The sequence below is a fragment of the Petaurus breviceps genome, unplaced genomic scaffold (assembly GCF_028583685.1).
Source record: "Petaurus breviceps papuanus isolate PSGF00001 unplaced genomic scaffold, PetGlider_PUasm1.0 154, whole genome shotgun sequence".
NCBI lineage: Eukaryota > Metazoa > Chordata > Mammalia > Diprotodontia > Petauridae > Petaurus > Petaurus breviceps.
Window position 1 is genome coordinate 15,721,281 of NW_027185715.1, and position 12,999 is coordinate 15,734,279.

General features: G+C 37.0%; 1 long non-coding RNA gene across 1 annotated transcript in view; it reads left to right on the top strand.

Moving 5' to 3' along the window:
• The window catches only part of LOC138156451 (uncharacterized), a 40,524-nt gene that overhangs the window by 9,040 nt on the left and 18,485 nt on the right, over positions 1-12,999 (top strand). The window contains exon 2 of the long non-coding RNA XR_011167152.1: positions 12,455-12,643. This is a non-coding gene — a long non-coding RNA (uncharacterized lncRNA). The remainder of the gene's footprint in view (positions 1-12,454; positions 12,644-12,999) is intronic.

The following is a 12,999-nucleotide window of genomic DNA, read 5'->3' on the forward strand; positions in this document are numbered from 1 at the left end:
AGTGGGGAGAGGAGGACCTTTGCCTGAGGTAGCCTGTTCTGTTTTAAAGGCTTGAAAATGTGGGTGCTTTCTACTTTATCTACCTGTGCCAATGTCATAACTACTCTGATGGCTTTCACTTTCTGGTTTTGGGACTCAGTCTTTTGGTATCTTAATAAATTTTCTAGTCTATTTCCCCAAATGGCAAACCTGATGTATTTTGTGATGGATAATTATATCAGCATATTTATAATCTCTATAGGCATTGTGAATATGGCATTGCTGATACAAGCACCTACAAAAAATGACCATTTATTGGCATAAAAAACTCACAATTTGATGCAGAAAGGCAAAAAATTAAATACATCCTTTTCAGATAATGATGTAATAAAATTTATATGTAATAAAAGACCATGGAAAGATAGACTAAATAGTAACTGGAAACTAAATAATCTAATCCTAAAGAATGAGTGGGATGAGGGCAACTAGATGGTGCAGTGAATAGAGTACTGGCCCTGAAGTCAGGAAGACCTGAGTTCAAATCTGACCTCAGACACTTAACACTTATCAGCCCTGTGACCTTGGGCAAGTCACTTAACCCCAGTTGCCCTGCCCTCCCCCCTCCAAAAAGCAAAAAAAAAAAAAGGATGAGTGGGTCAAACAACAAATCATAGAAACAATCAATAACTTCATCCAAGAGAATGAGAATAATGAGACAACATACCAAAACTTAGGGCATGCAGCAAAAGCTGATCTTAGGGGAAGTTTTGTATCATGAGAAAAATAGAGAAAGAGGAGATAAATGAATGTACTGTCATGTAATGCCGAGGAAAGGCAACTTCCCAAGGTTCAAAATACCAGCATAGATGCTCTCCATTTTATTCAGTGACAAATTAAGAACAGAGAAGATCAAAATATGACATCATTCCAAATACAGCATTTACTAAATGTGATTAAATAATCTCCAAGTACTACCCCACCCCAGGACCTTCCATTCATTCAATCAATTACAAAGTCCCTGTTCTAAATACTACTCCACCCCTAGGCTGTACCTTCAGTTAGTCCATCACAAAGCCCCTCTTCTCAAATGGAGATTAGTTTCCAAACATAAGTAAACTACATTCATTTGTTCAACCATAGAACACCAAAAGGTCAAAAGTTCCCCACCCCTGGATCACAATTGAATCTACCCCAGAGTTACAACAAGTTTAAGCACAGCACTTAATACCCAAATGGAGGTCTTTTCTTCATCTTGACACAAGGCAAGTTCTCAGCAATCTTAGTTCCTGGGGAGACAAGGCTTAGCAAGGCCACAAGATACATTGCCAGTCTCTTCATTGATTCATCCTCTGTCGGCAGAACAGTCCTAGAACCCCTGAAAACATTAGCAAAACCCTCTCCCAAGATTTCTGTAAACATACAACAAGAAAATCCTTCTTCAGGGCTTCTGAACCAACAGAAATGTTCCCAGACCCCTGCAACAACAGCACTGTCCTTCACCAGTGGACAGTATTCACTCTGTCTGCAGGACAGTCTCAATAGCTCTGAACCAACAGAAAGGTTCCCAGACCCCTGCAACAACAGCACTGTCCTTCACCAGTGGACAGAATTCACTCTCTGTCTGCAGGACAGTCTCAGGAGCTCTTAACCAACAGAAAGGTTCCAGGACTTCTTCAACAACAGGACTGTCTTTCACCAGTGGACAAATCTGGCAAAACAACATCAAAACAGACAGCCAAAGTACCAGCAAAACAGTCATGTCTCCTCAGTCCTTGGCCGCTCCGGGGGCAGGTCTCAAAAGTCCAGGGCAATTCAAAGTGGCCCTCAGCAATCCTCTCAGTCTCTCTCTGCCTCCATGAGGGTGCTGCTTCCAAAAAGTTCTTCTGCCTCTCTCTAGTCTCTCCAAATCTACGTCACCTGCTCCTCCCAGTTCGTGTCTCTCTTTTCAAGTCAACAAGTCCATCACACAGGTGGGATTAACAAGCTCTGGGTTTTAACACAATCAATTTGAAAACCAAGCCAATACAGGGGAATCTTTATATTCCATTACTATCACAATGTTTGGGCATGCAACTAAAAAAACTAGAAAAAGAACAAATTAAAAATCCCCAATTAAATACCAAATTGCACATTCTGAAAATCAAAGGAGAGATTAATAAAATTGAAAGTAAGAAAACTATTGAACAAATAAATAAAACTAAGAGGTGGTTTTATGAAAAAACAATAAAATAGATAAACATTTGGTTAACTTGATTTAAAAAAGAGAAAGAAAACCAAATTGTCAGTATCAAAAATGAAAAGGGTGAATTTACCACCAAATAAGAGGAAATAAGAACAATAATTAGAAACTATTTTGCACAACTGCATGCCAATAAATTTGACCATCTTAGTGAAATGGATGAATGATTACAAAAATATAAATTGCCCAGATTAACAGAAGATAAAATAAAATACTTAAATAGCCCCATTTCAGAAAAAAAAAAATTGAACGAGCTATCAATGAACTCCCTAAGAAAAATCTCCAGGGTAAGATGGATTTACAAGTGAATTCTACCAAACATTGAAGGAACAAGTAATTCCAATATTATATAAAGTATTTGGAAAAATAAGCAAAGAAGGAGTCCTACCTTTTTATGATACTATGATACCTATCTTTTTATGATACAAATATGGTGCTGATGCCTAAACCAAGAAGGGTCAAAACCGAGAGAAAAAGTTATAGACCAATTTCCCTAATGAATATAGATGCAAAAATTTTAAATAAAACATTAGCAAAGAGATTACAGCAATTTATCATGAGAATAATACACTATGAAAAACAAAGAATAATACACTATGACCAGGTAGGATTTATTCCAGGAATGCAGGATTGGTTCAATATTAGGGAAACTATAAGCATAATTGATTATATCAACAACAAAACTAACAGAAACCATATGTTTATCTCAACAAACTCAGAAAAAGCTTTTGACAAAATACAACACCCATTCCTATTAAAAACACTAGAGAGCATAAGAATAAATGGAGTCTTCCTTAAAATGATAATGTCTACCTAAAACCATCAGCAAGTATCATATGTAATAAGGATAAGCTAGAAGCATTTCCAGTAAGATTGGGGTGAATCAAGGATGTCCATTATCATTAATATTATTCAATATTGTACTAGAGATGTTAAATTTAGTAATAACAAAAGAGAAAGAAATTGAAGGAATTAGAATGGGCAAAGAAGAAACAAAGCTATCACTGTTTGAAGATGATAAGATGTTATACTTAGAGAATCCAAGAGAATGAAGTAAAAAACTACTTGAAATAATAAACAGCCTTAACAAAGTTGCAGGATAAAAAAATTAAACCCACATAAATCATTATCATTTTTATATATTACAAACAAAACTCAACAGCAAGAGAAATTTCATTTAAAGTTACTATAGACATAAAATATTTAGGAGTCTACCTGATAAGACAAATCCAGGAACTATATGAACACAATTACAAAACACTTTTCACACAAATAAAGTCAGATCTAAATAATTGGAAAAACATCAGTTGCTCATGGGTAGGCTGAGCTAATAAAAATGACAATTCTACCTAAATTAATTTACTTATTCAGTGCCATACCAATCAAACTACCAAAAATTATTTTATAGAGTGAGAAAAAAAAAACAATAACAAAGTTCATCTGAAAGAACAAAAGGTCCAGTATACCAAGGGAATTAATGAAAAGGAATGCAAGCAAAGATGGCCAAGTTGTACCAGATCTTAGATTGTATTATAAAGCAGCAATCATCAAAGCTACTTGGTACTGGCCAAGAAATAGAATGGCAGATCAGTGGAATAGATTAAGTATACAAGACACAGTAGTCAATGACTATAGTAATCTAGTGTTTGATAAACCCTAAGATTTCAGTTTCTTGGATAAGAACTCACTATTTGACAAAAACTGCTGGGAAAACTGGAAAATAGTATGGCAGAAACTGGGCGTAGACCAAAACCTTACATCATATATCAAAATAAAGTTAAAATGGATATATGATTTAGATATAGAGACTGATACTATAAACAAAGTAGGAGAGCAAGGAATAGTTTGCCTGTCAGATTTGTGGAGAATGGAAGAATTTATGACCAAACAAGAGATGTAGAACATCATGAAATGCAAAGCTGATCATTTTGATTACATTAAATTGAAAAGTTTTCCACAAAATGAATACAATCAAGATTAGAAGGGGAACAGAAAGCTGAGAAACAGTTTTTACAACAGTATCTCTGATAAAGGCCTTATTTCTAAAATATATAGATAACTGTGTCGAATTTATAAGAATAAAATTATTTATAATTAATTTCAATTAATTATTTATAATTTATAAGTCATTCCCCAATTGATAAATGGTCAAATAGGAAATTTTCAGATGAAGAAATTAAAGCTATCTGTAGTCATATGAAAAAATTCTCAAAATCACTGTTGATTAGAGAAATGTAAATAAAAAACAACTCTGAGGTACCACACCACACCTATCAGATTGGCTAACATGACAAAACTGGGAAATGATAAATGTTGGAGAAGATGTGGGAAAATTGGAACATTAAAGCATTGTTGGTGGGATTGTGAACTGATCCAACCGTTCTGGAGAGCAATTTGGAACTATGCTCAAAGGGCTATAAAATTGCATACCCTTTTACTTAGCAATACCACTTCTAGGTCTGTATCTCAAAGAGATCATAAAAATTGGAAAAGGACCCATATGTACAAAAATATTTATAGCAACTCTTTTGGTGGTAGCCAAGAATTAGAAATTCAGGGAATGCCCATTAACTGGGGAATGTCTGAACAAGTTGTGGCATATGAATGTAATGAAATACTATTGCTCCATAAGAAATGATGAGCAGGCAGACTTCAGAAAAAACCTGGAAAGATTTACATGAACTGATGTTGAGTGAAGTGAGCAGAACCAGGAGAACATTGTGCACAGTAACAGCCACATTGTGTGATGACTGGCTTTGATAGACTTAGTTCTTCTCAGTAATGCAAGGATCTAAGATAATTCCAAAAGACTCACAATGGGAAATACCATCCACAGCCAGAGAAAGAACTATGGAGTCTGAATGCAGATTGAAGCATACTATTTTGATTTTGCTTTTTCTTCTTTCTTGTAGTTTCTCCCATTGGCTCTAATTCTTCTTTGCAATGTGATGAATGTAAAAATATGTTTAATGTGAATGTATATGTAGAGCCTATATGAGACTGCATCCTATCTTGGGGTGGGGAGAGGACAGGGAGGGACAGAAAATTTAAAACTTAAAATCTTATGGAAATGAATATTGAAAACTAAAAATAAATAAGCAAATTAATTGATTAGAGATTAATTGATTGATGAAAGTGATGCAGTTTTCTAATGAATAGGTTACTGTGACCTCCTAGACTTACATTAGAGTCATCAATTTGGAATTGGAAGGGATATCAATGATCATTCAGACCACCCCCTTCCTTTTCTAGATGAGGAAACCAAGGCCCAAAGAGGTCAAGCAAGTTACTCAAGATCGTGAGTGACAGAGCTGAAATTTGAACCCAGGTTCTCTGGCTCCAAATCGACTCTTTGCATTGAATGCTGCTCTTCCACCTTTTGAGAGCTGTGAGGGGCCTATAGAATATGGAGTCCCTGTTCTCAATTTGTTAAGAGTGATAGAAAAGGAGAGGCTATCTATGTCATAGTGCTAGGGTTAAATTGGGTAGATGGGTGCCTAAGGTGGGGGAGGATTGCACAGATGTAGTTTTAGAGCTATAAGACAACTACAAAGTCATCCTGACCAACCCCTACAAAACATATGAATCTCATACCTATCTATAACATCTCAACAAGGATCATGAAGCCTGTATGATTCATTTTTGTTGTTCTTCCCAATTCTTTGTGACCCCACTTGGGTTGTTTTTTTTTTTTTGGGAAAAATATAGGAGCGGTTTGGCATTTCCTTTTTCATCTCATTTTACAGATGAGGAAACTGAGGTAAACAAGGTTAAGTGAATTGCCCAGGGTCACACAGCTAGTACGTGTCTGAGGCTGGATTTGAATTTGGGTCTTCCTGATTCCAGGTTTGGCACTTTATCCACTGTGCGACCTAGCTTCCCCCAGCTACAACTTAATAACTTCAAGTAAACATCTCCAGTGACTGAGAGAAATATGGAAAGACATATATGGACTGATATAGAGTGAATGAGTGGCATTAGAAGAACAATATTTATGAGTAAGTTTACATCATTAAAAATAACCCAAAATGGGGGCAGCTAGGTGGTGCAGTGAATAGAGCACCAGCCCTGGAGTCAGGAGGACCCGAGTTCAAATTTGGCCTCAGACACTAGACACACTTACTAGATGTGTGACTGGCCAAGTCACTTAACCCCAACTGCCCTCCAAAAAGCAAAAAAAAAAAATCGCCAAAATTTGGGAAGGACAACCACAAAATAATCAAAAGTGAAGGCTGCATAATGACAAAGAAGGGAAAGAAATAAGCATCTATATAGCAGCTATTACATGCTAGACACTGTGCTAAAAGGCTTTACAAATATTATATCATTTAATTGTCACAGTCCTTTTGCAAGGTAGGTGTTGTATTTTACAGTTAAGGAAACTAAGACATAGGTTAAACAAATCATCCAAGGTCACACAACTTGTGAGCATTTAAGGCACCATTTAAACTCATGTCTTCCTGATTCAAGAACCACTTCTATCTTATTCACTGCAGTACGTTGTTGCCTTTAAATGGATAGATAACCTCTCTCTCTCTCTCTCTCTCTCTCTCTCTCTGTGCATGTTTTCTCTCTCTGTCTCTCATTCTCCATCTCTCTGCATGTTTGTCTCCATCTCTGTATCTGTTTCTTTTGCTCTGTCTCTGTGTCTCTCTGTTTCTCTGTGTGTGCATATGTGTGTGTATACCCACATCATAAACAAATGAGAAGAACAAAGATGAAAATAGATTTTGCAATTATATGTGAGTTATTAAAGTTTAAAACTGTATTAAGACTTTTGGGACACTCTGTACAAGCATTAATAACCCTTTCTTGACAAACCAGGATCCCTACAGGGACAAGTAGTTTTCAAATGAAGAAATCCAAACTATCAACAGCCATAGGAAAAAATGCTTGAAATCATTAATTAGAGAAATGCAAATTAAAACCACTATGAGGTTCAGTCTCATATCACTAGATTGTCAAAGATGACAAAAAATGAAAACAGACAATTGTCATAGGGGTGGAGGGAAATTGAATGATCTATCTTTGATCACATGGGTAGTAAGTAGCAGAGATAGGAACCTGAACCCAGGTCTTGTTTCTTGAATGACAACATTTTTTTCCCACCATACTAAGCTGCCTCTCATTATATGATGCTTCATAATCAAATTTGGCACATGGCATAGTGGAAAGAAAACTGGACTTGGCGTGACATTTACTGGTTAATGCCACTCTGGGCAAGTCAGCTAGCCTTTCCATGTGTCATTGTTCTAGGTAAAATAGGTATAATAAAACTAGTCAATGCCAACCCAAAGGACAAAGGGAAATGCTTTGTGAGACTTAAAAATATTATAAAAATTTGAAATATTCTTGCCATATTTATTTATTCAATATCAATTCACTGAAAACCATATTAACCATTTCCGAAGCATTCAAAATATGGCATACTTCTGTACTTTCACAAAAGATGGTCATTATTTGAAAATGGAACATTTCCATATCTGTAAGGCACAAACAATAGCCAGCTCAGTGAATCAGTGAACCCTGTGAACCCTGAAAGATCCTATCATAATGTGTATGTACAAAGGACTGAGAAGGAAGGTTGCCATAGAAACATTAACCCTTGTCTTCTCCAAATTCTCAGATCTAGAATTACATGCTCTGAAACACAGTAAGCTACAGCCCTGCCAGGAGAAAGTCAGTGGTGAATTCAGGAACTGTAAATTTACATTATTTATTAATGATATTTTATATTTAGAAATTTAAAATATACAGTAATATAGAAAGTAGAGGATTTTTTTGCCATTTTGTAGCAAATGTAGCTGTTTTTGCTACATTCAATATTTTCTGCCCGATTCTTTCTTTGAAGATCTGGAATGTGCCCTCCAAGAAAAAGGGAAAAAAACCTTTCTGCTTGCCTCTATATGTATGTATGTATGTAGTTTCTTTTTAATAAAAAAAAAGTTTGAAACACTTAAAGTTATATAGTAATAAAATCATTTTATAGTGCTGATATATCTGTCCTAGACATCCTGGTCATGCCGTTGTAATAAAGAGAAACAATCAAGCATTCTTATCTTCATCATCTCTAGTATTTCTATAGCTTGAGACTTGCAAAGCACTTTTTACGTTATCTCATTTGATCCTTTGACCAGTTGACCAATAGAGCACAACGACCTCTTTTATCATATGCCACATTTCACATTCATTGTCTATTCCCTCTCCATTATCCTCACATCCTGCCCCTCCCCCACCACCCTCTACTATCCCAGAATCACTCGTGTGGAGCTAATGACTTCCACATAGGGAATGGCCATGCCATAATCATGGTGGGTGTTCAGGGCAGCAATGTTCTTTTGTACACTTTGCTGGTCCCACATACCATCACCACTCTTCACTTCAGCTCCATCTCACTATAGGACAGCCATATAATCATGTACAAAGTTTTGTTGTGGCAACAAGGTATACAAATGCAGGGACTAAAAACACCTTTGCCTATGCTCCTTATAGAAACATAGAGAAAAGCCCTAAATTCAGTTCCTATCTATGCCATTCCTATCTCTTTTATCCTTGGGGGTGATTAATTGGGCTTACTAGATTTAGCTGTGAAATTACAAGAGTATATCTTTAGTGAATAATGTAGTGATTGCATGTCTACCCATATGTAACACCCTGTACATATTCATGTATACTATCCATATGGAGTCACTCTATCTCACCTCATTTGTCTAAATAACTAAGGAAAGTGAACTGTCATTCACTGGGGGAAGCTCCAACATGTCAGAAGTCATGTAACTCTTATTTATATCCAGGGATTGCATCAGGAGGCACCAGTCTGGGATTTGAGAAAGAAGAGAGTTGAGAATTAGAACCATTCATTTCAGTACTGGGTGAAAGTTGGAGGAGTTAGCTGTCCATGGAACCTGTTTATCAGTGACTAAGAATAAGCTGAGTGCACATAAATAGGTAATTTCAGCTAAAGAAAACTAAATAGTTTTTTATATAAACAAAATCAATTCATCTAATAGAAGAAGGAAAGCTGAATTGGGGAAAAGCCTTTGTATCAAATATCTCTGATATCAATCTGATATCAATAATATATAGGGAATTAAGACAAATACTTAATTTTTAAATGGATCAAGGAATATGAAACACTAGTTCTCAAAAGGATTGCAAACTATTAATATGTAAGATTGCTTTAATAACTTTATATTTGAAAAAATAATATTGCCTCAAACTTCAAATAAAATAATGAGAAAAATTCATATAAAAATAACTCTAGGGTTTCACCTCATATTCCACAATTTGGCAAAAATGACGAAAGATGAAAATAAAGTTGGAGGGGATATAGATAGACATACCAATATTTAGATGGCAAGGCTGTGAATTGGTCCGACCCTGCTAGAAAGTAATTTGGAATTACTTTCTTTAAAAATTTTAAATTAAAAAACTATGGTCTTTAAATTTTTTTTTCTGTATCCTTTGATCCAGCAATCCCACTGCTAGGCATATACCCCCCAAAAGTTAGAGGCAGAAAGAAAGATCCCATATGTATCAAAATATCCATTTCAGTCCTTTCTGTGGCAGTAAAGTATTGGAAAGTAGCCTTTAGTTGAGGAATGGGTAAACAAATTGTGGTACAGGGGGTGGCTAGGTGGCGAAGCGAATAGGGCACCGGCCCTGAAGCCGGAAGGACCTGAGTTCAAACCCGACATCAGACACTTAACACTTACTAGCCAAGTGACCTTGGGCAAGTCACTTAACCCCAATTTCCCTGCCTTCCCTCCTCCAAAAACAAAACAAACCAAACCAAATTGTACTACATAAAAGTGATGGGATATTATTGAAATTCAAGAAATCATACATGCGAAGAATTTAGACAAGCGTGGAAAGATATCTACACTGATGTAGAGAAAAATAACCAGAGCCAAGAAAACAATATACATGACTGCAACATTGTAAATGAAAAGAACGATAGCAGCAACAATAACAAAGCCCTCAATATTGTGCAATTTTGGACCAAGAAGCTTAATCCGGTTTAAGAGCTGAGAAAATGTTCCTTTCTTTGTAAAAATGCAGACGTATGGGTGTAGAATATTGCATAAACTGTCAGACTTGGTTTATTTATCAGTTGGTTATGCTGAGCTGCTTCCCCTCCCCCCCCCCCAACAATTCTTTATTACAAGGAATCAATCACAGGGTAGGGGAAGGTAAGGTGATATATTCAGAAATAAAGGTAAAGTGAAGAAAAAATATATCAGTTCAGTGATCTGGAGAAGGAAGGGGGAGGAAAAGTTCCTAATAGCTTTCCAGCATCTTCAGACCAATTCCTAACTCCACCAACAATGAATTTGTATGTGTGTCCTCCCACAATATCTCCAAGAATTGTCATTCTCCTTTTCTTGGTCATTTTTGCAATTATGTTATTATTAGTAATTTGGGATTCATTTTTCATATGCTTATTGATACCTTGCCTTTCTTCTTTTGAGAATATCTTAATCTGTTCCTAGGACAGCAGATACTGTCTGACTTTGAGACTATCTGTAGGTAGTATATTTAAAAATGACATCTCAGACATCTAGGATGACTATACTAAAGGGGGGGGAGCTGTGAGTTGAAAAGATTTGATCCCCACAATAACCCTGGGAGGAAGGTTCTATTATATTGCCATTTTATGGTTGAGGAAACAGAAGCAAACAGTAGTCAAGTGACTTGCCCAGGGTCATGCAGCTAGGATATATCTGAGGCATAATTCGAATCCAGATCTTCCTGACTCTAGGCTCATTGCTCTGACCACTGTTCTACCTAACAGGCTCTACTACAGGAAATTACTATACAGAATAATATCAATACAGGCTCACAAAGTTGCCTAGGAACACCAGACCCTAGAAATGCATTGTTGAACTGTAAGAAGTCTCACGTGAAGTTCTGGTGTTCTTTCCAACAATGCAGCTTTTTACCACTTTAGTACAGTTGTCCTAAAAGTCTGGGATGACAACTTTTTATATAGTGCCAACAGGCAGTGGCTAGTGTCCTTATTAGAACATTATTTATACATATATATACATACATACATACATATCAACTGAGAATAGTTTATCTGTTGGAGAATTATGATTGGAAATTTGGGCTGCTGGGTTTGGAAATAGCTTTGAAGTGTTATGGTGGGTGGATTCTGAGCAAGACAAGGGACAAGGTAGAGGACTGTGATGAAATATTGAGGGAGCAAAGGTGGGGGGGAGGCATGAGCACCTAGAGGACTTGACCACAGGAGGCATCCACTCCTACAGACCACAAGAGGTAGGTGTGAGGCTGTCTTATTTCCTCATCCCTTCCACTTGGGACTGTCATAAGCAGCATTTCAAAAGGAGCAAATGAAGGGGAAGAAGGTTGTGGGCATATCTGAGAGAACCAGCTGTTATTTCAAGGGGTTTCATTGAGTTTAAGCAAGAGGACAGAGGAGCTGGATGATGTACCCAGAGATGGCAATGACCTCTGACAAGGGAAGAGAATAGGGAAGGGATCCCAAGGCATTGTCAAGGAGCCATCTGTCCTTTCATTAACCTTATTCTCATTTCCTTTATCATGATCATCTGGTTCCCTTGTGTATTTGGTCCCTATCACCTCTGGTAGTTTGCCTCACAGTTCAATACACAAGGCTTCCCTAGGGATAATAACTAGGAAGAGTGGAAGGAGATAAGCATTTATTAAGAGCCTACTATTTGCCCTGCCCTACATTAAGCTGTATGTCATTTGATCTTCACAATAACCCTAGGAGGTAGGTGCTATTATTATCCCCACTTTACAATTGAGGAAACAGAATCAAATGACTTGCCCAGGATCATGCAGCTAAGATGTATCTGAGGCATAATTTGAATCCAGATCTTCCTGACTTTAGGCTCAGTGCTCTGACCATTGTTCTATCTAGAAGGCTCTACTACAGAAAATTACTGCACAGAAAAAGGCTCACAAAGTCACCTAGGAACACCAGACCCAGAAATGCATTGTTGTACTGTAAAATGTCTCATGTGGCTCTGATGTTCTTCTTCTTTTCAATACATAGCTTTACCACTTTAGTACAGTCATCCTAGAGGTCTGGGATGCCAGCTTTGCCTACAGGCAGTCTCAATATCAGATGGTGACTGCTGGTGTCCTTATTAGGGCTGTATATGAGAGATGGTGCTTTCCAGTGTCTATAGTTTATATTGCCCTATCACTGTCATTGTGATAATACTGTGCTTTCTTTTCTTGCAGTACAACATCTACTACATCAACAATTAGGAAAAATAGCTGGGATGAAAATATATGACTGACATCAGTGGTTGACATGCCGTGTGAACACTCTCTGAGCAATTCCTTTGCTCTGAGGTTGTGTTTATGCCAGATTTGTGGAACCTTGACTGACAGCAATGGAAGGACCTTTTGTCTTTATCCAAATCATTGGTAAGAATATTAAACAGAAAAAGGATGATGAGAAACCCTGGGGTTCGTGCTGTTCCTCAAGAAGGAGTTTCATCTTCCAGGGTGGGGCATTTTCCTTGGCTAACTTCAATGCCTGAAACTCTCTCTCTGTCCTCATCTAAGTTCTTGGCTTCCCTGGCTTCCTTCAAGTCTCAGCTAAAGTCTCAACTTCTGCCAGAAACCTTCCCCAGTGTTCCTTAATCTTAGTACCTTCTCTCTGAAGTTATCTCCAATTTATCCTCTATATATCTAGCTTGTATGTATTATTTGCATGTCGTCCCTCCCATTAGACTGTGAGCTCCCCGAGAGCAAAGACTATTTTGTTTGCCTCTCTTTCT